At 48.7% G+C, this 24250-nt stretch overlaps 1 protein-coding gene across 3 annotated transcripts in view; it reads left to right on the top strand.

Annotated features, from left to right (window-relative positions):
- Positions 1-15957: 15957 nt before the first annotated feature.
- RAD52 (RAD52 homolog, DNA repair protein) overlaps positions 15958-24250 on the top strand; it is a 632693-nt gene continuing 624400 nt past the window's right edge. For 2 of the 3 annotated variants that reach the window (XM_069628612.1, XM_069628610.1), the window contains exon 1: positions 15958-16027. The gene's annotated coding sequence lies outside the window, so the exon portion shown is untranslated. The remainder of the gene's footprint in view (positions 16028-24250) is intronic. The other variant, XM_069628611.1, reaches the window with a different exon arrangement.

The following is a 24250-nucleotide window of genomic DNA, read 5'->3' as shown; positions in this document are numbered from 1 at the left end:
ATCCCCCCGTTCATAGGCTTCATTAAACATGGACAGCAGCGGCTGGAGTAACTCCTGCTCGTATGTTTTGTAAAATTCGCTGGGTAACCCATCCGACCCAGGCGCTTTGCATGTGGGGAGGTGCTTGTTACATACTTGATGGCCGTGCAGAGTATGGGCAACCCCTCTGTCCCCAAGTATCACACTGACAACACCTGAAATACTGTCTGTGTGATCTTTGAAGCCACAGGTGGAAGTCCGTAAGCCTGGGCGTGGGGAACAGCCGGAATAACCCCTTGAGCTCTGCAAGGCAAGGTGCAATGTGGTTAGAATACAGGGCAAGGCAATGTATACTGAATGCAAAATACAAGAGCACGATGTACCTGTGAGGATTTGAGGGTGGTTCCGGAAAGGCCGACGGAGGCGTATACCTTCAGACAGCTGTTGGGCCAGACAGAGGGCAAGGGTAGGTGAACACCTAGTGCAGGACCGAAATCCTAAAGTGGTACGTGATCCGTAGAGGAAATCAAGCAGTCCGTGGTCAAAAACAGGCGATCCAGGTCGAGGTAGATGAAGGGTTAAGAGACAAATACAGTCCGTAGAGCAAAGCGTAGTTCGGCAGCATGTAAATCAAAGTTCCAAATCAAGTGAGGGGTTAAGCACAGAGGAGTCCGTTGGGCAAAGCGTAATAGTCAGCAGGCAATCCAAAGTTCCAAAACAGACAAGGGCTAAGCGTAACAGTCCGTGAAGCAAACCGTGGTCAGGCGAGGGACACAGATCCTTAGAACGAAGAATGAGCGTCACGTGATCCAGACAAAAACAGCTGTGAAGCAACGTCTTCAGTTTCCGGTCTTCCTTTTCCCTTGGGAGAAAACACGTGACCGTAGTCACGTGAGGTGTGGAAACGAAACGCTGCGGCGTTGCTAAGGGACCACGAGTCACGTGATCCGTGACGCGCCGTGACGCGCAGGTTTCCGTGAAAGCCGTATGTCTCGGCGATGAAGGAGTCTCCACTTCGTTTGCCAGCGATGTGAAGGGCGATAAACGCCAGTCCTGCCAATCATGCCATGCCGTGCCCTGCTGTACAGGAACCGAGGAGGCAACGGTACATGTGTCAAGGTGTGTGTGTCGGGTGGCAAGAGGGGTGGAGGCCACAGACGGGGTAGGGCGTGTCTTTGTTTTCATGGGTGCAGCAGGTAGCGTGGGGGGCGGCGTGACAGTGCTGGATCACCGCCTCCAGTTCTTCTACGGTAATGGTGGCATCTAAGTCAGCGCATTCTTGGTCATCTAAGGTGGGCAGCCCGACATTCTCTATTGTTTCTAGTATTTCCTGGCCCATATCCTCTTCCGTGTCCTCATATAATCGTCTGTAGTACTTGAAGAACTCCCCGTTTACTCCTTCCTCTGTGCTATAAATTCAACCTTCCGCATCCCTGATCTCTCTGATCACCGAACGGGGGGGGTCTCATTTTTATATAGCCAGGCCAGTAGTCAACCTGGCTTATCCCCCCCTGCATGTAACCTCTCAGTGTATTTCTTATAATTCAATTTGCTTAGTCTATCCCAGAGTTCACTGCAAGTTGACTGTAAGTCTTTTATCTTAATATTGTTCTCTTGGGAGGTGCCTTTGTTTCGAGTGAGGCCTTCCAGCTCTCTTTCTGTTTTTAGCAGTTCCCGTTCAATACCTCCTTGGAGTCCCTTAGTTTTTGATATGGCTACCCCACGTACCACCACCTTGAATGCCTCCCAAACTGTTCCCATCGAGCCTACACTCTCCGTATTGATTTCAAAGTATTCCTCGATGGCCTCCCTCAGATCTTCGCGAAATTCTGCATTTTGTAGAGCCTCAGTTCTGAGCCTCCATGTAGGGATACACGCTCTGGGGGGTTGATATTGCCACTCAACGACCAAAGGCAAATGGTCGGATAATACCCTGGCCTTGTATTCGGCCCCTACCATTTCTCCCGCTATCTCCGCCGCAGCAAACACATAATCCAACCTTGTGTGCAGGTCGTGTGGCGCTGCATAGTGCGAATACTGCCTGTCCGTTGGATGTAGCCTTCTCCACACATCCTCCAGACCAAGGTCTGTCAATAGGTCTTCAATGCCTTAACTGCAGTTGCTATCTTTTCCAATTTATCATCAGACCTATCTATCCTTGGGTTCAGGGTACAGTTGAAATCCCCTCCCCACACCATTGCGCCACCCATCAGGGGATACATTTTACTATATAGGGACCTGAAATATGCCGCAGTATCATGGTTAGGAGCGTACAGATTTATAGTGCTCACCTCCCTATTTTCCAGGATCCCCGCCACCACCACCAGTCTGCCCTCGGGGTCTATTGTCGAGCTGAGTAACTGAAATGGCACGTGCGGCGCCACCCAGGTGATCATCCCTCTTGCGTATGGCGAGTATGTGGCACCTGTGACACTACCTTTCCACTTCCTTCTGACCATCTCCAGCCTCTCTTTGGTGAGGTGGGTCTCCTGTAACAAAGCTACATCAATGCGCATTCTCTTTAAGTACATCATTACTCTGTTGCATTTTAGGTAACTATTGAGGCCCCGCACGTTCCAGGTCACCACTCTGAGTTTACCCGACGCCATCTAATCGATGTGTTCCCCCTCTACATTCCCCTTCGGTGTCTCCCCTGATGATCCTTTGTCCGACTCTTAGCCTTCCCGCCCTCGACAACCCCCCCTTCCCAAAACTCTACCCCACTGCACACAACGCTTCCCCTCCCCCCTCCCTTCCCTACCCCAACAAATGCCCAGCTCCATCCCTGGATCTCAGGCCCACCCGCGTGTGGTCCTGCCCCGAAGCCGAGGACAAGGACCCTGCAGGGCGTCACCGATCTAACAGTGACCTAACTAAATATACTACTGAGGGGTTCCAAGATTGCCTCCCCGGAGCTCTCACTTGTCTGAATGGGATAATTGCATCCAATGGATCTTGCCCGAGCATATTCCCACAAGCTTTATTTAACCCTATATTCAGAAGTCTTACCGGCATATATTGCTGCAACACATTCCCTGCGTGCTTTATCCAATACTATATTCTAGTCCCAGTGTCCTGCGTCAAAACATTAAGGATGACCAAGCCACATGTTACTTATCTTCTGCGGCTCCCATCTGAATGTCCGGTTCTTGAGGGTGACCCTGTGTGTCCAGCCAGTGCATAGCTTCCTTCGGCGTCTCGAAGAACAGAGTTTTATTCTTGTAAAACACTTTCAATTTGGCCGGGTAGAGCAACATAGATCGGTGACCGGCTTCTCTCAACCTCCTCTTCACCGCTCCGAAGTTCATCCTGCTGCGTTGTACGTGCAAAGTGTAGCCCGGATACGCTGTGATTTTCGCCGACCCTCTTTCTATCGTTCCCCCTTTCCGGAAGAATTCTAATATCTTTTCACGATCCCGATAGTTCAGAATCTTTGCGATCAGTGGCTGCGGGGGGGGGGCCCCGGGGGTGGTCTCCTTGTCAGGGCTCTGTGCGCCCTCTCGACTGCAAACCCCTGGGTCAGTGATCCGCCAGTTATTTCTTGCAGAAGCATGGATTCTACCTATTCTGTTGGGTTGGGCCCCTCCATTCCTTCGGGCAGGTCAACAATGCGAATGTTGTTGCGTCTGCCACGCCCTTCCACCTCCTGCGCCCTGTTCTCCAGGTTGCCCGCTCTCTGCACAAGGGCATGTAGTTCTGATCTATGGGCAGCGCATGCCGTCGTGTTCGGGCCATCTCCTTTTCCAAGTGTCCAGTGCGCTCGGCGAGCGTGCGCACATCCTGTCTCAGCAGGTTGACTTCGTCCTGGACCGCTCCGATTTTGAGATCCAGCCCCACTTTCAATTCGTTCATTGCTAGGCCTAGTTTGGTCTCCCAGGCAATTTTCAAGTCTGCGATCACTGCCAGCACCTCCTGGATTGTGCCCGGTGTCTCCACCTCTGCAGGTGTAGTGTCTTTGCTTTTACCGCTTTCTGAACCTGCATGCGTCTTAGCATATGCCTCCATCGTGGGCTGTTTGCTTTTGGTTCTGACAGTTCTGTTAGACATCATGTAGTGCTGTTCCGGCGTGGGTCAGCAGCGTCCCCCTTCGTGCGAAGGTCCACGCGGCGCCAGGCCGCTCTTTCTGAGTGCGGGGCCATGTCGGCGTGTTCTAGTGTATCTTACCGTCCTTCCCACGCCTGGAGTGGGCCGTGTCCTCCCACGTGTCTGCACTCACATAGCACCGCCTCTCTGGCCCACACTGTTTTCCATTCAATAGTAGGTGGTACCCCACTGCCGCAGACCTACCGCTCTCTCGCTCCAGTGCTCCGTGAGCCCCAAAGTCAAGTGGCCCGCACTCTTGCCTTTGTTGTATACCTCCAGTCCCTTAGCCGTAGAGGCCGCCTGATATTATGCCTTGGGCCAGCAAATGCTCCGGGGTTAGCCATCCCTACTGTTTCGTTCCAGTAGTGGTCAGCGTGGTCTCACCCGGCTCAGACCTTTTTTGCTCTCCTCGGCTCAGACCCTTGCATGGCTTGGGCCTCTTAGTGCTCCATTTTGGGTGCGACCCCACTCTGCTACCAGCTAGGGTGCACTGCCTGAGCACCCTCGTTGTCAGGCTGCGGTTATTGGACTGCCCTGGGTATCCTGCTGCGTGGGGGTCCTGGTTCCAGCTCTCCGCCGCATGTGTTGCCCCTCATTAAAGTACTGCCAAAGGGCTCGGCCATGCCCAGTTAATGATGTCCTGCATGTGTCCGCTCCAATTTCCATAGGCTGCTCAGTGTTTTCATTTGTTTACCATGTCTTCACATGGCCAGCTGGGGCACTCCACAGGGTCTGTCAATCACCTGATAGCTTGGCCATCTCCCATTAGGGTCCGACACCGCCCTCCCGGGCAGTCCGGGTCTTACTGCATTGAGCGATCGATCCGGCAACTCCCAATCGATCACTCCCTTGCATCGGTCCTGCGCTGTCAAATCCTCCCCCAGGGGGCCTGCACCTCCTACCGCGCCTTCCGTCAGGAGCAACCCAGGATGTGTCGATGAGGACGCTTCGGGGTTCCGCCGGGCGCCTCAGGTCCTCAGGCGCAACAGAGCTGCAAATGCCAATCGCCTGTAGTCTAGGCCCCGCACTCCACTGCACTGTAGTCTCGCTGCAGCGCTGCGGCGCTGCCCGCTCCGTGTCCACTCCTCTCCCCTCACTGGGACCACGGGAGCCTTTGCTTCGCCTCGGGCCACCAGGTCGGGTGTCGCCGCCACCCGCTCCAGGCGGTCACGTCACAGATGTGCGACCGCCGTGGTCCACGCTCTACCAGGGCTGCAATACTTCGGCGTTTTAGCCCGTGTTCTTGATTTATGCTCCACACTCTGCCGGGGCCGCAGAACCTCAGCGTTCTCGCTCGTGTCCTTGATTTATGCCAGCACGCCGGCTCCGCAGGGGCCCCGTCTCCGATCAATTCCCGGACCGCTTCAAGCAGGTCGCCCCGCGCTTCGGGCCGCTATTGTGGCGTGGTGTGCACTTTTCTGGCTAACTCTGTCACCGTCAGCCTCGCGGAGCTTTTATGACCCTTTGTTCGGTGACGGCCATTTTGGGCAATGTCCTTTCACGGGCTCGCCTCCTTCTTTAGGCTCCAGTTTACTCAATGTGCACTTCCGTGGGCTGCTTAAGCACTCGTTATGTGCCGCTGGTCTTCACACTCTGCTGAGCTGTGGGCCTGCTCGTAAACCCACAACCATCGTTTTCAGTCAGGATCGACAACGGATCTGCCGGAGCTCCTACGAGAAACGTCCTTTCACGTCGCCATCTGGCCACGCCCCCCCAATCACTAGTCACTTAGCGAGATTCTATGCAAGTAAATGCTCTGTACTAGGGTGATAGACTTTCAGTGGTAGCTCTGCATTATACAAGAATAATGTGTAAATATTGTGAGCTTGAAATGTCCCTATGTGATTGTATTTACAGTTGGTCCCCTGAAGGGGATTGTTCCCAAAACCCGTAGAGCGAGCAAATGAATCTTGAAAATAAAGAAGCTTCACCAGTTACATAGGAATTCCATCTTTACTATTTCTCAATAGATTTCTCTTTGAACATAACTACTGTTTTTGACTTACTGCTTTTAAAATGTTGTTGTTAACTGCATTCACATCATTATGGTGTGCAGTGGACGAGAGCGTCCAGAGATTGGACAACATTATTACCTGTGCACCAAACAGCTGCTTCAGACCCGACTGGTTTCTCAGCTGTAGGCAAGATAGCCCCAAACATTTTGAAATGGGTCCCAGGAGCCCCCATGCATCTTTAGTCGGCCCTTCCGAAAACAATGGCAACTTGCACCACAAAATAGAGAATGGCCCTAATTACAGGTTTGCTGGTCCGGTATCCGGTGTTACCGTGACACCGGTTCCATGACTGCGGAAACAAGGAAGAATTACGGGTTGGCGGCCGCGCGCCTCAGCACAGTGCAGAACCGGTGCCACCGCCATCATGGTAACATCCACGGAGACGGATGCACTGGGAGAAATGCCAGCGGTAAATCTGTATCCGCCACAGCAATGCCGGTATCAGCGGATGCAGAAACACCGGAACCGGAAATACTGTGATCGCGAAAACCAGAAAGCGAGCAGTGGCCATTACATAAATCACAATACATAAATCACAATCCACTGAAATCCTCTGGAACCACAAGGCCCACAGCTCTTGTCACTGCCTAAAATTGAGACTGCATAAAATCCATCAGGAAGATGACATCAAGGATCCCAGCCAGCTGGCAGCGGAAACCCTGGTTCAGTGAGCCTGAACTCACTGTGCTCGTTGAGCACATAGTGGAGAATGCTGCAGAACTATTCAGCGCAGACCAGAGGCGCACCATGCAGCAGAGAAGGAAGGCCATATGGGCTGAGGCTACCCAGAAGGTTTCACCTGTGGCGGTGACTGGGCAGACAGTAAAGGACTGCCATAAGATTTGGGATGACCTACGGCTGTGGGTCAGGGACCTGCTGTCACCCCCAGACAGCAAAGCTGTGCCACAGGAGGGGGACCACATTCCACACTGAAGCTGCAACCGTGGGAGGAGAGGTGCAGCAGCGTGCTGCACCTTGAAGGAATTGAGGGGGTAGGAGAAGCCGAGGCCGGATCAGACAAACCTGGCAAGGCTGGTAAGTACATAGAGTGCAAAGACATGAATGTGAATGAAGGTATACCACCCCCTCCTCCTGGCAAAGCACACAGAGCCACATAGTACAGTCTCCATCACCCCTCCTGCACCCAGCAACCCCAAGACACCCCCCTGAGCAAGGCACACAGAGCCACATATTACAGTCCCCATAAACCCTACCACACCTAGCACCTCCATGACCAACCCAGAGCAAGGCACACAGAGCCACATGGCACAGTCCCCATCAACCCAACCACACACAGCACCCCCATGGGACACCCCCCAACCTCCCAGCAAGGCACACAGAGCCACATAGCACAGTCCCCATCAACCCCACTACACCCAGCACCCCCATGGGACACGACCACCATGACAGCCAGACGGCATGCAACCGAGTGCAACCCCTTAATCACACACCTGAACGCAGCACCCATCAATGCATGTACCTGCAAGTAGATGAAGCATGACGAGTGTGTTGCATGTGATTGCCCCATACACACCCTGTGACACCACTAACGGCATGCCTTACAATCCCCCACAGGATCATCATCCGACAGTGACAGGGGTCAACAGTTGACGCCAAGGGGGACTGCACGTGGCCGTCGTCAGAGACCACAACAGCAAGCCACCGCTAGCACCTCCGGCACCAGTGCTGGACTACGGTGCTGGTGCACCGCCCTCTGGAGACCCCCATCCCAGCACAGCCTATAGACCAGCATGCACCGCTGGCAAATCCCCCTGCTGCCACTCCAACTGCAGGTGCTGCAGCACCACCAATCCAAGAAGAGTCTGATGACGTGGAAAGCGCGCATGACCATCAGGCCACTGAGGCACCAGTGTCTGGGAATGAGGGGTGCAACTCCACACCTGATCAGCTGGGCACATTCAGCCCGACCAGACTGCACAGTCCAATGCGCTCACCCACACCATCCCTTCAGGAGCTTACCATCCGGCTGCAGCATTGAAGAGCGTCAGGACACGGTGACCGGACTCGGGGAGCAACAGCTTCAGGAGTCAAGGCTCCAACGTGAGGAGGCTCGTATGCAGCGGGAGAGCAATGCGACCTCCGTGCGGCACCTATTTATTTATTTTATTTATTACATTTGTTAAACACCCAAACCCTCGGGTGTCACGGTATTCACTTACATTAAATACAAGCATTGGTACAAGAAGTTACATAGGTTAATACATTTCATGGTCACTTACATACTTTACAAATTCTGGTAAAAGTCAAACCTGGGGAGGCATGTAATTAGGCCTACGATAGGTGGGTGTTTCAGTTATATGTAGTGTGACTAGTATTGGTTGAAAAGCCAGGTTTTTTGTAATTTTTTAAAACAATGGAAGGAGTCTTCATTTTTAATGTTTAGTGGGAGCTCATTCCAGAGTTTAGGGGCCATGACTAGGAAGCTACTACCTCCTGATCTATAACTTTTGAAACGAGGGATAACCAGGAGCGACTTGTTATTGGATCTGATCATTCTATTTGAGCCTTTTTTACTTATTGAGTTGTTCAAATAGGTGGGGGCTTTATTGGTGAGGCATGTGTGGGTAACACACAGAGATTTAAAGATGATTCTGGCCTTAATGGGTAGCCAGTGATTCTCCCTCCTAATGTTGGGGGTGTGGTCGGACTTCTTGATTCCTAGAGCCGCTCGTAAAGCTTTGTTTTGCATTAATTCTAATTTCCCTAGGTTGTAAATTGAAGTTAGATGTCCCTAATAGGAGTATGTTACAATAATCCAACTTAGATAGTATTAAGGCTCTGGCTAGGGTGATGCAGTTTCAAGGCGTAAGGTACTGGCGACTCAGGGCGATCAATTTGGAAGTATAAGATGTAGACGACGAAAGAGCGCTTACATGTCTGGTCATTGTAAGATTGCCATCAAGATGAACTCGTAGGGTTTTGACCTGTTTCGATAGTGGGATCCGAAAACCATCAATGTTGATGGTGAATAGTCTGAATGGAGAGTGCGGATTTTAATTTGGGAGCCCACAATGAGAATCTCTGTTTTCTCATCGTTGAGGCAGAGGCTATTCAGGGCCATCCAGTTTTGGATTAATGCATATATCTTATTAATGATCATTGTGTCCTGGACGTAATCCCCTGAGATTGGTATGAGGATCTGGGTGTCATCGGCGAAATTGGTGTACATGACACCCATGGTGTCCAAGGCCGAGATAAGAAACTTAGTTAATGCATTGTATAAGGTAGGTGATATAAAGAACCCTTGGGGTACCACAATGGGGACTGGTATGGGGTTGTCCGCCTCTTTGCCAATGCTTACTCTGGACGTACGTTCAGCTAGAAGAGATTTCACCCAGAGGGTGGCATTTTTGGAGAAGCAGAGGTCAGTGGCTAGAGTGGTGTATAATTTATCATGGTCCACTAAGTCGAATGCTGCAGATAAGCCTAACAGCAATAGTATACAGAGTTTGCCTGGGTTCCTGATGGTGTTTATATGTATTTTCAAGTCCAGGAGAGGCGTTTCTGTATTATGGTTGGGCCTGAATCCGGATTGTCTAGCTCCAAGGAGCTGATTTTGTTCAAGATAGGCTTGAATTCGATTGTAAGCTATTTTGTCAATAATCTTGAGCAGAAACAGTACTGTGGTTATTGGTCGGTAGTTAGTGGGTACTGTTGCATCAAGAGATGTTTTTTTCAGCAGGGGGGTCACCCATGCTTCTTTTATACTTGCCGGGACTGTGTTTGTATTGAATGAGGCATTCACAAAGTTAGTAATAGGAGGGGTGAGGAGTGGGGCGCAGAGTTTAACTAAATGAGCTGGGAAGTTGTCCCGTTTACAATTTGAGGCTTTTAGTTTGGAGATGCTGTCTGCCACTGTGTCTTGGGTAACTGGGGTAAATTGGAATTTTCGGTTCACACTTTCCTTGGTTTCTTTGAAAATGGTGTTTGTTTCATTTTTTTCAGCTAAGATTTTTCTTTTAGTGAGGATTTTCTTTTGGGGTAGCTCGATTTTGGAGGCTAGCGCAATAGGGCATTTTGCCACTACCAACATGGTGTTGTCGAGAAGGGTCAGAGAGGGCAACAACATCCAATCCAACATTGCGGAGACAATGTTGCTGGCCCTGTAGGCCATCATGGGCTGCCTGCCCCCACCAAACCCCGCTTTGCCCTCCGCCGGCAGGCCCAGGAGCAGGTAATCGCAGCTGGCTGGAGCAACTGGAAAGGACAATCATGGGCCGAAGTGTGGGAAAAAATAGGGCATACAGTGTGACACGGAAGTCAAACAGGTCGTGATGCAGTCCTGGTCGGTGGGTGGTACGTTGGGGAGGTGGGGGTGGTCCATAGTGGGGTTTGTTAGTTGGGGACTGGTCGGTGGGTGGGTACGTTGGCGAGGTGGGGGTGGTCCACAGTGGGGTTTGTTAGTTGGGGCCTTGTCGGTGGGTGGGTACGTTGGGGGGTGGGAGGTCACGTGTGCACATTATACCTAATTACACCTGTTCCATATGTTAATTACTTAGTACACTGCTGTGCAAATGCACATTACGAGTGGACAATCTTCTTTCGTGTGTGTAGTAATCATTTAATCTAAGTGTCACAAATTGAAGTACACCATGTGCATGTGAAGTTGATCAGTATAAATTGTCTATGAGTGCTCCCCGTGCATGTAGGCCATCAATGGCACCCGGGCCTGGTTATACACACATATCATCATCATCATCATCATCTTCATCCTCATCTGCTGGCTCTATGTCCGGGGGCAGTGCAATGTTCCCACATATGCACAGATTGTGCAGCATGGCACATGCCAGCACAATTTTTCCTATGTTCACCGGGCTGTACTGCAATGCCCCGCCTGATCGGCTGAGGCAGCAGAACCTGGCCTTCGCAGTCCTAAGGTCTGCTCTATCACGCCACGTGTCTGAATGTGTGCCCAGTTGTAGGCCACCTCATGCATGTTCCGTAGCCGTCAGATTGGCGTCATGAGCCATGGCGTGAGTGCATATCCAGCATCACCTGCATGGGAGTGACAGTAAGGAGACAAGTTAGTGTTTGTACTATTACTGTTTGTATGAGATTGCATGTCTAGACTCTTTGTTTGAAATCAGCACAGGGATCACTACAACCCACAAATGTCCTATTTGCTATTCCTATGTTGTACATTTCTATTCTGCACACTTGTGTCACGCATTCCTACAGAGACAGTTTTGTCTGATGGTTCCATTTGTGAAGTGACGGTAGGCAACTACATGTCTCAATCATTGCGTTGTAAATGTGTTCAGATGTGGTAGTTGGCTCATGTATTGTAAGGTGCTGGGCAGAACTGCATCAGGCAGACGCAGACCACACCAATCAGATGACTTATGCGCACAGCACGTGGTGCACCCAACGTGCACATGGGTGTAGCTACTATTTATTGACCGGGGGAGATACTTGCAACCAAATGTGGCATTGCATGTTGTGCCACTCCATGGCTTTGGGATTCTTAATGATAGCCAGGGAATGTCTTCCCTTGACATGGCATACTGCCATTTGCCAGTTGCAGCAGTAAGCTGGGTGGCCTGTGGTGCTTGTCTAATCCACCCCCCTCCCCAACTACACAGGGGTCATGCATTGGCAAGTCTGCTCACCCAACAGCCTGGGACACTGTGGTGCTTGTTAATCCACACCTCCCCCCCCCCCCAACTACACAAGGGTCATGCATTGGCAGTTGTACTCACCCAACAGCCTGGTCCTTTGTCACGCATAACGTGCCATGTGCCCTGGCAATGTGGAGTTCTGCGTGATGATCTGTTGGGCATCACAGACATCTGCAGATTGAGTGAGTGAAATTGCTTGCAATATACCGCCTCATTTGCATGTCTGACAGTCAACTCCACACGCGTACAGTCTAATGCGCCTATGCAATTGGGTATGCCGGCAAGGGCATAGAAGGCCACTTTGGTGGCATAGACCTGCGCAGGGGTACGGCAATGTGGTCTGACATATGGTGCAGCAGCGCATCCAGTACCTGCAACAGTATCCTGAAAAAACAGGAGTGTGACAGCCCGTGCAGCTCCCCAACAGTGTCCTGATAGTTTCCAGTGCCAAGAAAGTGCAGTACTGAGACTACCTTCAGCAGGGGTGGGATTGCAGTCCGGATGTTGATGAGGCTGCTGATGTCCTCTTCAATGAGGGTGACAATTGATAATATTGTGGCCCTGTCAAACTGGTATAATGTATGTATTTGACTTGGGGTCAGGTTCCAGGGTGAGGCCCTGATGCAGGGTATTGCTGGCTGCCTGCGGGGTGGTAACTGCTGTACATTGATGTTTAGGATGGCCACCGGGTTCATTTGCCGCCTACGACGCCTCCTCCTTTGCGTCAGTGCTGCTTCTATCTCCACTGCTACTTGCAGGTTCCCTGTCAAGATTGCCACAAGACATCCAGCCCAAAGTGTTCGACAACAGGTCTTGCCCATTTTAAGGAAACTCTGTTCCTTTGTTAAAGAGCCAAAATGCCCTTTCCGAACCCGTGCTGCCATGTTGCCATGGCGACTATGGCGTCCTCTCCACAAACAAAACTACCACGAAGTACGAAGGAGGAGGAGCCAAACGAGGTCGCGGCTACCCGTTATAACGCTTCCGGGTAGCCGTACTCGCTGCTTCTGATTTTCCTCTGAATCACAGCAAGCTCTCGTTCCCATGTCTTGACCCCCTTGACTGCACCTGTTCTTTTACTGGCCTTTGACCGCAATCTGTGTTTCTTGAACTCTTTTGCTTCCTTGTTTACCTGCACTTGGATTGTTTACACGTTGCCAAACCCCAGAACGCTAATCAACCTGCCTTTGTCTACTGTTTGTTATCTCCTGAACTGCTTTCAAGTTGCCGGGCTCCGGAACGCTATTTGACCTGCCTTGCCTGCCGTTCTGTTCTGCATTACTGTCCGCACGCTGCCAAACCTCGGAACGCTATTGACCTGCCTTGCCTGCCATTCTGTTCTGCATTGCTGTCCGCACGCTGCCAAACCTCGGAACGCTATTTGACCTACCTTGCCTGCCATTCTGTTCTGCATTTCTGTCCGCACGCTGCCGAATCCCGGAACGTGATCTGAGCTGCTCTGCCTCTACTGTTCGCACCGGTCTTCCAACAAAACCTTTCTTCAACACCTCGGATTCATCACGCCGGCTCCAAAAGGACAACAACCGAATTCTCTACACTGTGACATCATCATCACCTTACCTGAGTAAATCTGCATACCCAAGAGAATAGCGCACGAACTAGAGACTGACACCCTGCGCTCAGGTCGTTAGGCGTCCTTGTTTCGTCGGGATAGTCTGGGACTAGAGACTGCCAAATTTCCGTCTAGGCTTACTCGTTTCATCGTGAGTTAGGGATAGGTTGGGTTTGCAGTGTTTTCTCAGTTGCTCCTTTCCACTGTCTACCCATTGGTAAGTCTCTCTGTCTGTTATTTCTCCATCATAGAAATTCGTTGTCATTTATTGTCACTTCCTGAACTTGTCTTTCCCGCTCTATCTCTTGAATCTTCTGATATACAATGTTTCTCCTACAGCCCATATTCTCAGTGTACGTCAACACCCACTACAGCGTTCCTTGATCGGCTGCATTGTCTACGCTCCACGGTGTCTGTGTCCATCTCCAGCTACGGCAGTAGATCCATCTTTCGACTAATTGGTTCCTTTGTAGTTTTACTTGGAAATACAAAGGGACACATTGGTAGGAAGAACTCAACGGCTACTCTTCGAGTTATTCTACCAGGCCTCCTGATCACGGGTCAGACTAACTTGACATTCCCTATCCCAATTGCTGCTAGGACGACTGACAGCATGGTTGTGTTGGAAGGTGGCTTGGGTGTAGCCCTTTTGTAGGCTCCCAGTGGCCTATGATGTGCAGGTGGCCTAATTGTGCACAACAGGGGCTTGTTGCAGCTCACCTGCCACTCTTTAACGCCTAGTCCGTGGTGCCGGTGTTACAGACAAGGTGTTCACTGTATTAGTGCTACATTTGTGGTGCTGTTTCCGTGTACGTGCATAGCTCTCAACTCACCCACTTTTGGCGGGTGTCACCCGCCTTACAAAGGGCTGACTCACCTGCCAAGTCTCCTGCACGCCCATTCATTTCAATGGGCGTCTCACCCGCCAGAAGCAAAATCGGGTGATTTCACCCGCCTTTGCGAGACAAATGGTTGAGAGCTATGTACGTGGTACTCGTAATGTACCCAGTATTGTGCCTTGCCGGGAATTGGGGGAGCTCGGCCGAGTCGACCAACTGTTTCCAGTCACGGTGCTACTGGGTGTGGTAACACCGTGGGGGTCGCTTTGCAGAGATGGTGTTTCCGATATCGTGGGTCAGAATGTGCTGGTCCGGAAAACGGCACCATTGATTCCAGACAGGCAAACTTGTAATGAGGGCCAATGTTTATCCTACATGATATCCACAAACCTGGTTCCCATAATCCACCACGTGGCAAGTGTGATTTGTCACCCTCCCATGTGTATTACCCTTTTAAGGGGATGTGTCCCTCCCACTGCCCTTTTAAGATGGGCCATCATGGCCCAAACTAATAAAAGGAGCCCCTGCAGGCACATGCAGCAGAACACGGCCCTGGCCTGCAGGTGTGACCACAGCCCTGCAGGTCCCCGTTGGTCTGGCACCCCCCAGACCAACCTGGTGCCCTCGGTCCTAGGATAGACACATTTTTTAGATCCTTTTGCGGGACACCTGCCCTCAAGGCAGTGATGACATCACAGCGTCATTCGTGTTTGGCCCACCCTATTTGTAATTTAATGGCTCTTAACACCTGGCTTAATTGCAATCCAAATGGTTTGTCCTTGGGGGGTTATGGTCAAGTTTTTTTAACTGCAAACATGACCATCACGACCCCAGGAACAAAGCTTTAGCATTGGAATGAAGACAGGTGTCAAAGCGTGAGCAGCAAGCCTGGAACGGCAGCGGCAGCAGCAGCTCGACCTGCAGGCTCAAAAAAGGAGCCGGGCAGCGGAGCCGCCCAGAGAAAAAAAAACTGCAGGCAGCTGCGCCGTGGTGTGTAGAGGCCACTTCAGTTTGCAGAGTGGCTGTGCTGGACGCAGGTTGACCCAACTTGCTGTCTCCCGAGAGTCACACTGCAAGGAACAAAGCAAGTGGGGACAACCTGCGTCCCGCACAGCCACTCTGCAAACTGCGGCACAGAGTCCCCAAATACGGGACGATCCCGCAAAATAAGGGACAGTTGGTCACCCTACTAGGTCCAGCCCAGGCAGCCACCATCCAGAATGCTCTAGCACCTAGGTTGTGCCCCCACAGGGCCCTGGCCTGCAGCTATCTGTAAGTCCGGGTGACTCAGGCACACCAGCATGGTGCTAGGCCCCCGAGCAGCAGTGAGGCCGGCTGCGTGACCGCCGGCGTCCCACACAATAGCAGGTGCAGTGATCAATCAAAGGAACACATTCAAATATATTAAACTATTGGGACTTCTTGGATACGTTTAGAGCACCTGAGCCACCGGTAATACTGTAGTTAGTGTAAACCGCACCCTTCTTGTAACTCGTGGAACCCCACCTGGATCCTCGGCGATCCCATAACCGAATTTAAGGACCGCTGCCTCTAACAATCACAACCTTTGTGAAACATTATCAGTCAGCCCTTCCTCACACAAAGGGCTCCACTAAACTCACCAGGGTACGAACTGTTTTGCAGTGCTAGTTACGTGACGTAAACGTCGCAGTAAAGGCTCTACCTTCCATTCAGAGCCACTGTCACACCTACACAAAGAATATGGTTATTATAGTATTGGAGGACTCCGTGTGCCTACCACGCCCAGAAAGTTCAAGATTTGAAGAGCCCACCCCTTTTCATTCAAAGACGTACATAACATCACGTGAGTACAACAACGTGCTAGTGACGTGACGTAGGTGCCAATTGGCTGCTGCAGACAAGGGAACACGAAGGCGGGTGAGTTTGGAATTGCTCTTGTTTTAGAGTTTCCAACGTTTGCGCCTTATACTGTTTCTGTTGTTGACATTGTAGCAGTGCGGGCCTATCGGGAAGGGAGAAATTAGAGCAAACCCTCTGAAAAGCGTTGGAACTTGGAGCACTGCGTGCGCACTCCTGTTTAAGAAGGAATAGACGTAGTGTACAGGCACTTTTTGCTGTCACGTGTCCGTTATCCATTTCTGTTTTTCTTCTTTTTTTTTTAATTCTGGGATTTGTAGTTTTATATTCTATTATTTACTGGATGCCAAGGACAAGAAACCAGCCTTGGCATGGGAACCTGAGATGTTGCAGATAGAGGAAGTAACGCTAGAGCTTCCCACAGGGTCTTTCTTATGGTGCGTGCTTTTCAGACTTCATGCATTTAAAACATAACATCGCACGGGTTTGTACTTTAACTTTCGTCACCACGTTAAAGCAAAGCGCATATATTTTGCCTGTCTCACAACACAACGTATGCACTAAAGTATGTGACATTGAGGTTGTCCACAAGTAAAGGTGCAAACATAAGAGAAATGACCCATATACAATTCAGCACTGGGCAATATGACAAAAACACACAGATTGTTCAATTTGAAGTACTTCATTACTTATTTATATGCTGCAATGTATTTGAAAATGTACTCAAAATCTTTTTATATCTAATCAACGACCTAATTTCTTCGACCAGGCCAAAAATGTGGTAATACAAACCATTAAACTTTAAAACTCATTTATTGAATGATATTTGTCAAAAAGGTTAAAGGGAATTTCAGGAAAAGCTATTTAATACTAATATATACAAGATGAAGATATTTATTTATTTGGCATTTATAAAGCACACCTAACCTGTAGGTATCTGGGCGCTTGAAATACAGGCTAATAAACATTTACAAGGTTACCACAGGCAACATGCGATAGGGTCATTACATTTACTGGTGTATCTTTACAAAGCTTGCACTATATACAGGTTAATATGCAATTTGCAGTTAATATACAAAATGAGGGTTCTCAGAAGTTAGTTCAGTTACAGTTCTATATGGGTGTATAGTATATATATATACATATACAAATGATTGTCTCCCGGGATACAAGAAAACAAATTAGACAGACAACAAAATAATCAAAATTCAAAAAAGGACAATTTAGAAAGCAGAAATAATTATGCAAGTACAGAACATCACAAAATCATGAATTCATCAGAATAATACTCTATAATCAGGGGAATATCATTCCTAATTAGTCCATTAACAGGACTCGTGGGTCTAAACAAGATCATAAGGTTTATCAACCTCGGTAATCCATAATCAAAACAGTAGTTCCCAGTTAGTCCATTAGCAAAGATCATCTATTTTTAGTGGGATCAACAAAGCTCAACGGTCTTATTGGCATCCACGTAACAACAGTCGAATGATGCCGTAACTTTTTGGAAAGTTTTAATATAATGCCTTCATCAGGACCAACTACGGTGCCTTACTAAATCTGCACCAGAAGGATTTTATTAACTGCCACACTAATGGCCTTTTGTGAAGTAATATTCCTTTAAGTGGAGGATATATTCAGAATGTTCCATTATTTTCTTTAGAATTTCCAGATAATCAATATCTTACCATTTGTCTTCACTGTGTTTATTTGTGTGTGTGTGTGAGGTCAGAGGCTCCCCAGGTAGGTGATCAGTAGAGTAATATGAAGGGTGTGTAGATTCTGCCCAGTCATTTTTGTGGTCGGACTGCCCCCAGATCGTGGTCACAAGGCAGATTGATCGTGTGGGATACAGGACCGGCCTGGGAAGGGTGTGCAGGTTGCAGTGGTCTGGCTACATGGTGTAGACCTCTGTGGCTGAATGGCTATCGTAGACTGCTGAGCACCGAGGGCAGCTTCGATTATTGCCTGAGGCATTAGAAGCGGCAGAAATGGAGGCGCGAACAGCATCACAAAGATAAGATGAGAGCAGGTTCCCATGAATATATTTCCATGGGATGGCTCCAGGAATAAAGTTTGGTCTTCTAAAGGAATTGCTTTGGCAAGTCCAGCAAGCTAAATTATTCCCCTTGACTACTGGGCATGAACACAGTGGACAATATGGGGAACGCTGCAGATGGGACATCTGGATTGTGTCTCATACAGTATTTACTCTTCTGGGATAGAATGAACGGGTCAGACCTTGACTGGGGAAAAAAATAGATTTACCTCCTCTTTCTTCAGCTACATTTTCATCCCATAGTACATCTGATTTAGAGAGGGAAAGGATAAGGGGGAATGGTGATGGGGGCAGGGGGTTAAGGAGGCTGCAAGAGCAGTGGCTTTGTTGTTTCTTGTGAGGGGCTCCTAGTAGAAGCGGTATCTGCTACCACAAGCAGTATCTACGGGTCTTGCCGGTTTAACAGGAATCGGGGTAGGTATTTTAAGGAATTAGCCTAATCCGAAGGAGTGGACAGACAAGCCAGTGCCACTATCGGGAGGAATAGTCTGTGTTGGATTGCACCACATTGATCAATAGGAACGCTGTTGCTCAGTTTATACAATTGGCACACATCACTGAATGGTAGGGATGCAGGAGTTTCTTAGAAAAGAAGTCCTCATTCGGGAGTTAGCTGGCAGGAAAAGGGGTGCAGATTGTGACCAACATGTTTCTTTGGCGGCCCAAAATATACTGGAATGTTTCACCTGGTATTAGATCTCAAAACAGAACATGTATCTTCAGTCGTGGAAACCTTTTAGAGGTTTTCGCAAATCAAGGAGCACCATTTTGGGCATCTCTGGAATAGTAGAATGATTACTTCCACGTTCTGAGTCAATGGAATCTTTAAAGGGGTCACAGTACCATCTTCAGTATCAGTCCTTTGGACTGCAAACTGCACCTCGTGGGCTAAAGAAGATTACCAGCAGGTAATCCCCACAGCCAGCAGGATTACATAAGGGGACGTCAGCATATCTAACTGTGCATGCACCGTGTAGCACCTTGGTTAGAGGGAGCTTCAAATCCTAAATCAAGTAAGCAGTGTTTAAATTCATGGGTGTCAACAGTTCTATCAATGAAGCATCTGAATCTGACAAAAATATGTTGAACGGGTAGGCTCCAGAGGCATAAACAGCGTAGGCCTGAGCGGCCAAGGCCCACCCACAATCTGTAAATGCCCACTCAGCAGTGCTTTGTGGGCATTTACTGATGTTAATGTCACTGCAGTGGGCCCAGCTACCTTAGCTTCAGGCCTCACCTATTAGACAATCCTGGCAACCTACACCATTGGTAGGCCGAGTGTCCGCCATCAGCTGATATATGCGGCCCACATGCATAAGGCATTCTGCTTCAGTACAGGAGCCATGTATGAGGCTTTGCTGCCGACAGTTCAAGGGAATTTTTATAGGACCAGTTATCACCTATATATCATGAACGAGGAAAGGGTTTCAGGTGATGCAAACAAAAAGGGCTAGCATGCTACAACGCAGTTCACATTTCTGGAGAAGGAAGGCGGAAATGACCCATTTCATTTCCTTAAATGGAGTTACTGGTAATTACATGTACATAAAAATCTTGCAAGAACAATGCTTACAGGAAGTGTTTTTCTCCTGTAAAAATCAATATAAAGACGTACATCTGGTATGTTGCTAACATGGTTAGATTCGGAAGAGAAAGTATTGGAATTCTTTTATTTACTGAGCACTAGCTGGGGAAGCCAGGTAACTGAAAGGTAGGGCCGAGCCTGCGGGCCTGGCCTGGCTCTAGGGGCTTAACCCGGGCTGAGCCTAAGCCACATGGTGGCTGTTTGGGAGGTGTGGATGGTGACGCGCAGGGGTATAGTGTTGAACCACCAGTCCAGAGAACAAGGAAATGGTGGTACTTGGGGCAGTGGGGAGGGTTGGGACAGCGCTGATGTTTTGGGGATGACAGGGAAAAGTGGATGGTGGCGCTGGGAGGGGGGCAGGGACAGCATGGTTATTTTTTAGAATGGTGAGAATGGGTGATGAGTTTGGGAGCCGGTGAGGGGATTGAGCGCTGTAGGGGACAGTACTGAAGGCAGGTGATAGAACTCCATTTGCTCTTGACTACCGTTAAAGTTATGTACTACATGATCTTGCCAGGAAGTGCTCCTGGCTGATCCATGCAATCAAGTGGCCGGGGGGACACAGGAAGTCAGGCGGCCCAGGCAGGAAGTTTGGCACCAGGTTCCTTTATGTGCTGCCAGCATGTAGGAAGCATTTGGTTTTTCAAAAGACATTTTTTGGATTACGGGGGAGCAGATGGGACTCTTGTTTAAACAAATAACAAATACACTGTAGGTTCTACCCCGTCTTGAAAGAATGGAGGAAAACATAATGATGAGAATCCAACACAGTGGCAAAAGTTGCATACTGCAAACAACGGTGGTGAGTCAAAAGACCGAAAAAAAATCTCGAATTACAATAATCTCGAAAAAAAAATATCGAAAAAAAAGTCGAATTTTTTATTTATTTAATTATATGCTTTTTTGGTGTCAGGTAAGTAAAAAAAAGGGGTAAAATAAAAAAAAAATGAAAAAAGGAGGATTGGGGGGGAACCCCCCCATTTCGAACAAAAAACGTCATAAAACAACAATTATTTAACTTTAGTGGGAGAGGTACGACAGGCAAGCCTTCGTAACTCTCTCTCCCTCAATGCACATATGATCTCATATTTATACCTTGATTTCCAGACACTTTGTGCAAAGTTGTAGGCATTGCGTGTTGGTCTTATCTTGCTACGTTGGCATGAACGTTGTGTCAAAATCTTGTGTATGGAAATATATTGCACGTTAGCAATATATGTTATTGATACATAATTCATTATTTACAGTTAGTTCAAAATAGCATGCAGTCTGCATAATAGTTCCTTATCCTACAACAGTTTCAAGATTCCCTTGTGAAACGGGAAACCTGTGTCTGGAATTAATTTATGCTTACGCTAACACAGCAGTTATTTAGGGAAACATCTTGACAGCGTTCTGCAAAATGATTTGCATCTACAGTGATTAGGCAAGAAAGGTCAAAAGTTCACATCTTTGCACTACTCATTAGCCAAGTGAGTTTTGCCTGTAGTGTGCATTGTACGCACAGTAATACAGGCAGCATTAGCAGTTAGAATGTAAGGACTTATGGTCATATAACAGAATCACTTTTCCACACTTGGCCGACCCATGCTTTGGGTAGGCACTGACCCGAGAGAAGGGTCAGGACTGAGCACTAGTTTAAGCCCGGGCCGGCCAGCAATAACTAGTTTATGACCGCTTATGAAGTGCAAACCTTGAGAGAATGACATAAAAATGCTGCACCCAAGGTGTTTTCTTGGGTACTATTTTTGCCACTTGTATTATCCAAAATTAAACCCTCTCTGGTACCCTCCCAGAGTTCTTCATTTTGGATGGCAAGGAATCGAACAGTAATCCCAGAAGACAGAGCGGATAGGCTGTAGATTTATTGGCTTCCCTGCTAATAGTGGAATGGGTATCAGTGTGAAAAAATTGTGAGTTCAGGGTCACAAGGCAGCCCATGTCGGGACATGAGCCAGGCCCCGTCGGTTTCCCAGGATTTCCTGGGTATTATAATGGGTACGCAAAGTCAAATGCCGTTCAATTACGCTGCCTAATTCCAACATTTTGCAAATTTCAGAAACGCTTTGCTGTGGCGTCTGTATCTCATCCCTCAGAGAGCAATGGTTGGACATTAAGGCGGTATGGAAAATTTGGCGTCCTAATATAGAGGGTAGATGTTGGTCTTTAAGTGGTAAAATAAATGTGTACAAGAGCTACATCCTGGGCATTGTTCATGCACATTAGGAAATACCAACTTGAGTCAACCTGTAGTTATATAGGCATTGCAGGGTTCGCCATTTAAGCCTCTTCACACCAGCAGGCTAGCTGATTGATGGAAAATCATATCAACCTGCAGAATGGGACCCAGTGGGCATTATTCTCCATGCCTTCTTTCTTACACTTCTCCCCCCAGAAACATTGGTGTTATGATGCAACCCTGAAAATTCACCCCTAAGGTGACCTCATGTTGCAATAGTGCCGGAAGGTGGTAATGCCACAGTTCGTCTACGGCGCACATCTCTGAAGGAAAAGCCCTGATACTTACTGGATGTAATGTCGGCAATTCTATTCTATCTAGAATGAATTCAGGATGGGCAAGTCAGTCAGCCAGATTAGTACCTGGGTGGTTGTTCTCTGTGCAGACGGGGCTCAGTAGCTCCGATTAACAAACGGTTTAGGGAAGCCATTGCTAAGGCTTATAAGGTGTCAGGAGTCCTTTACCTGGCATGATCCGAGGACTATCGGCAAGAGGAAGGGTTGCTGCATTGGCAGAGGTCGTCGGTGTACCTTGGCCTGAAATTGTTCAGACAGTTGAAGAGACCGCCTAACCACATTTGTATGGTTCTGGTCTACACATTCATGCACATGTTGCTATGACTTTGGGAGTGGGGATGTTGGGGACGGTTACTGAACTCTAAGAAGATATTAGGTGTGAGTGACTGCAAGACTTAAGGATGTGTGGCGTTATTGCCCCAGCCATCTGTATGTTAGGATGTGCCTCAGAGAGTAAGTACTGGGAAGAGGAAGAAGGACGTGGAGGAAATGGGAGGGGGATTACTTACCAGTAATCTTCATTACTCTTAGTCCTGTACCTCCTCATCACAGTACTTACCACCCACCTCACAGCCCTCATGTCAATGTCTTGGTCCATAATTGAACTGGGTATGCAACAAGAGGGGGCCAGAGGAGTTAGAGGTACAGGTGGCATACGCAAGGGTGAGGAGCAAGAAAAATGTACAAGAAATAGAAAAAGGGTCCTGGTCACAGAGGTAGGGGCTCATAGTAAGTAATATGACGAGGAAGTACAGGACTATACAGATTACTGGTAAATAATCCCCAGACCCCCATTTAGACACACAGTGCATAAGTCAAACATGGATGTACTTGATACTGCGGCAGGAAGGCCAGACATTCTCCTGGATAATGGGCAGTTTTGGAGAGTTAGACAATTGGTTCTCTTTTCATAATATTTTGGTAAGTGCGCTTCCCCAGTGCTGCCCCATTTTTGAAGCATCAAAAATGATCCTAGTTTGCCAGGTCTTCATATTTTAAGGCACTCACTTCACATGGCTTTTCGAGTCAATCGCTTAAAACTTGAGCACACGTTTGTATCCTTGCCAGGCTGACGCAGAACTTTCTCCTTCTGTGATAAATTAGGTGACAAAACACCTATTGCTTACTGACCTATACCACTGTGTAAGTCATGGTAGAAGCTTACTACGAGATTTTTAAAAGACAATGAAGCTTTCAATAAACCAGTCACATTTCCCCATACAGTTAATGATCAGATTAATTTCTAGTTAATCACCATTACTCCTAATCGTTCTACTCTTCCTCTCAACAGTACTTGCATTTGATGCACCACCGTCCATGACAGGACCACTTCTAATCCAATTAAGTGTCCTGCCCTTCCCTCCTGGAGGTATACTACCTCTCTTCATCTATAATCCATAATTAACCCTTTCCACATAGGATCATGGGCAGTACCGTCCCCGGTTTAGAGTGCGAGGCAGGATGCAAATACTCTTTCAACAAGGATGACCAATAAGTAATCCTAAGCATTCACTCCGTGTCTTTCTTCTTCATCTCAGAAATTTGGTTTTGAGAAATACCAAATACAGCGATGATGGGGCCTAAGAAATACCACACAACACACAATGGGCCTCATCACGACTTGGGCGGTAGCCCTTAAATCTGGCGGTAACTGTATTGGCGCCGCCAATACCGCTTAGCCAGATCACGACTGCAATCCAGCCGGCGCTATTCCAGCTTAGTGCTATTACAGCTAGCTGTAATAGCACCGACTGTAATCGTGCCGACAAGACAATGCGCTATTACAGACCTATCAGAAGTACAGCGTCTGCGCTCCTAGTGCCAGAAAACCAGCGCTAACAGCGCTGAAAATACCCCCGGCCAAATGCTGGAGGTAAAAAAGAAACACGTGAGAGTAACAAAGCCACAGGTCGAAACAATGCACATAAGGGGCCTACAAAAGCACCACCCATGCCCCACACACCCTTCCCAACACCATGTTGGAGCCGGGAGTCTTGCCATGGACCTCTACATGCTGCGCCAGGAGCTACAGAGGCCTGGCAACCAGCCCAGGGCGCAGGGAGCAGAGAGGGGAGGGCGATGAGGAATAGGAGGGGTCAGGCCA

Source organism: Ambystoma mexicanum, chromosome 12 (genome assembly GCF_040938575.1).
Source record: "Ambystoma mexicanum isolate Mex_15411 chromosome 12, UKY_AmexF1_1, whole genome shotgun sequence".
NCBI classification, from domain to species: Eukaryota; Metazoa; Chordata; class Amphibia; order Caudata; family Ambystomatidae; genus Ambystoma; species Ambystoma mexicanum.
This window is presented reverse-complemented; position numbering and strand designations above follow the sequence as displayed.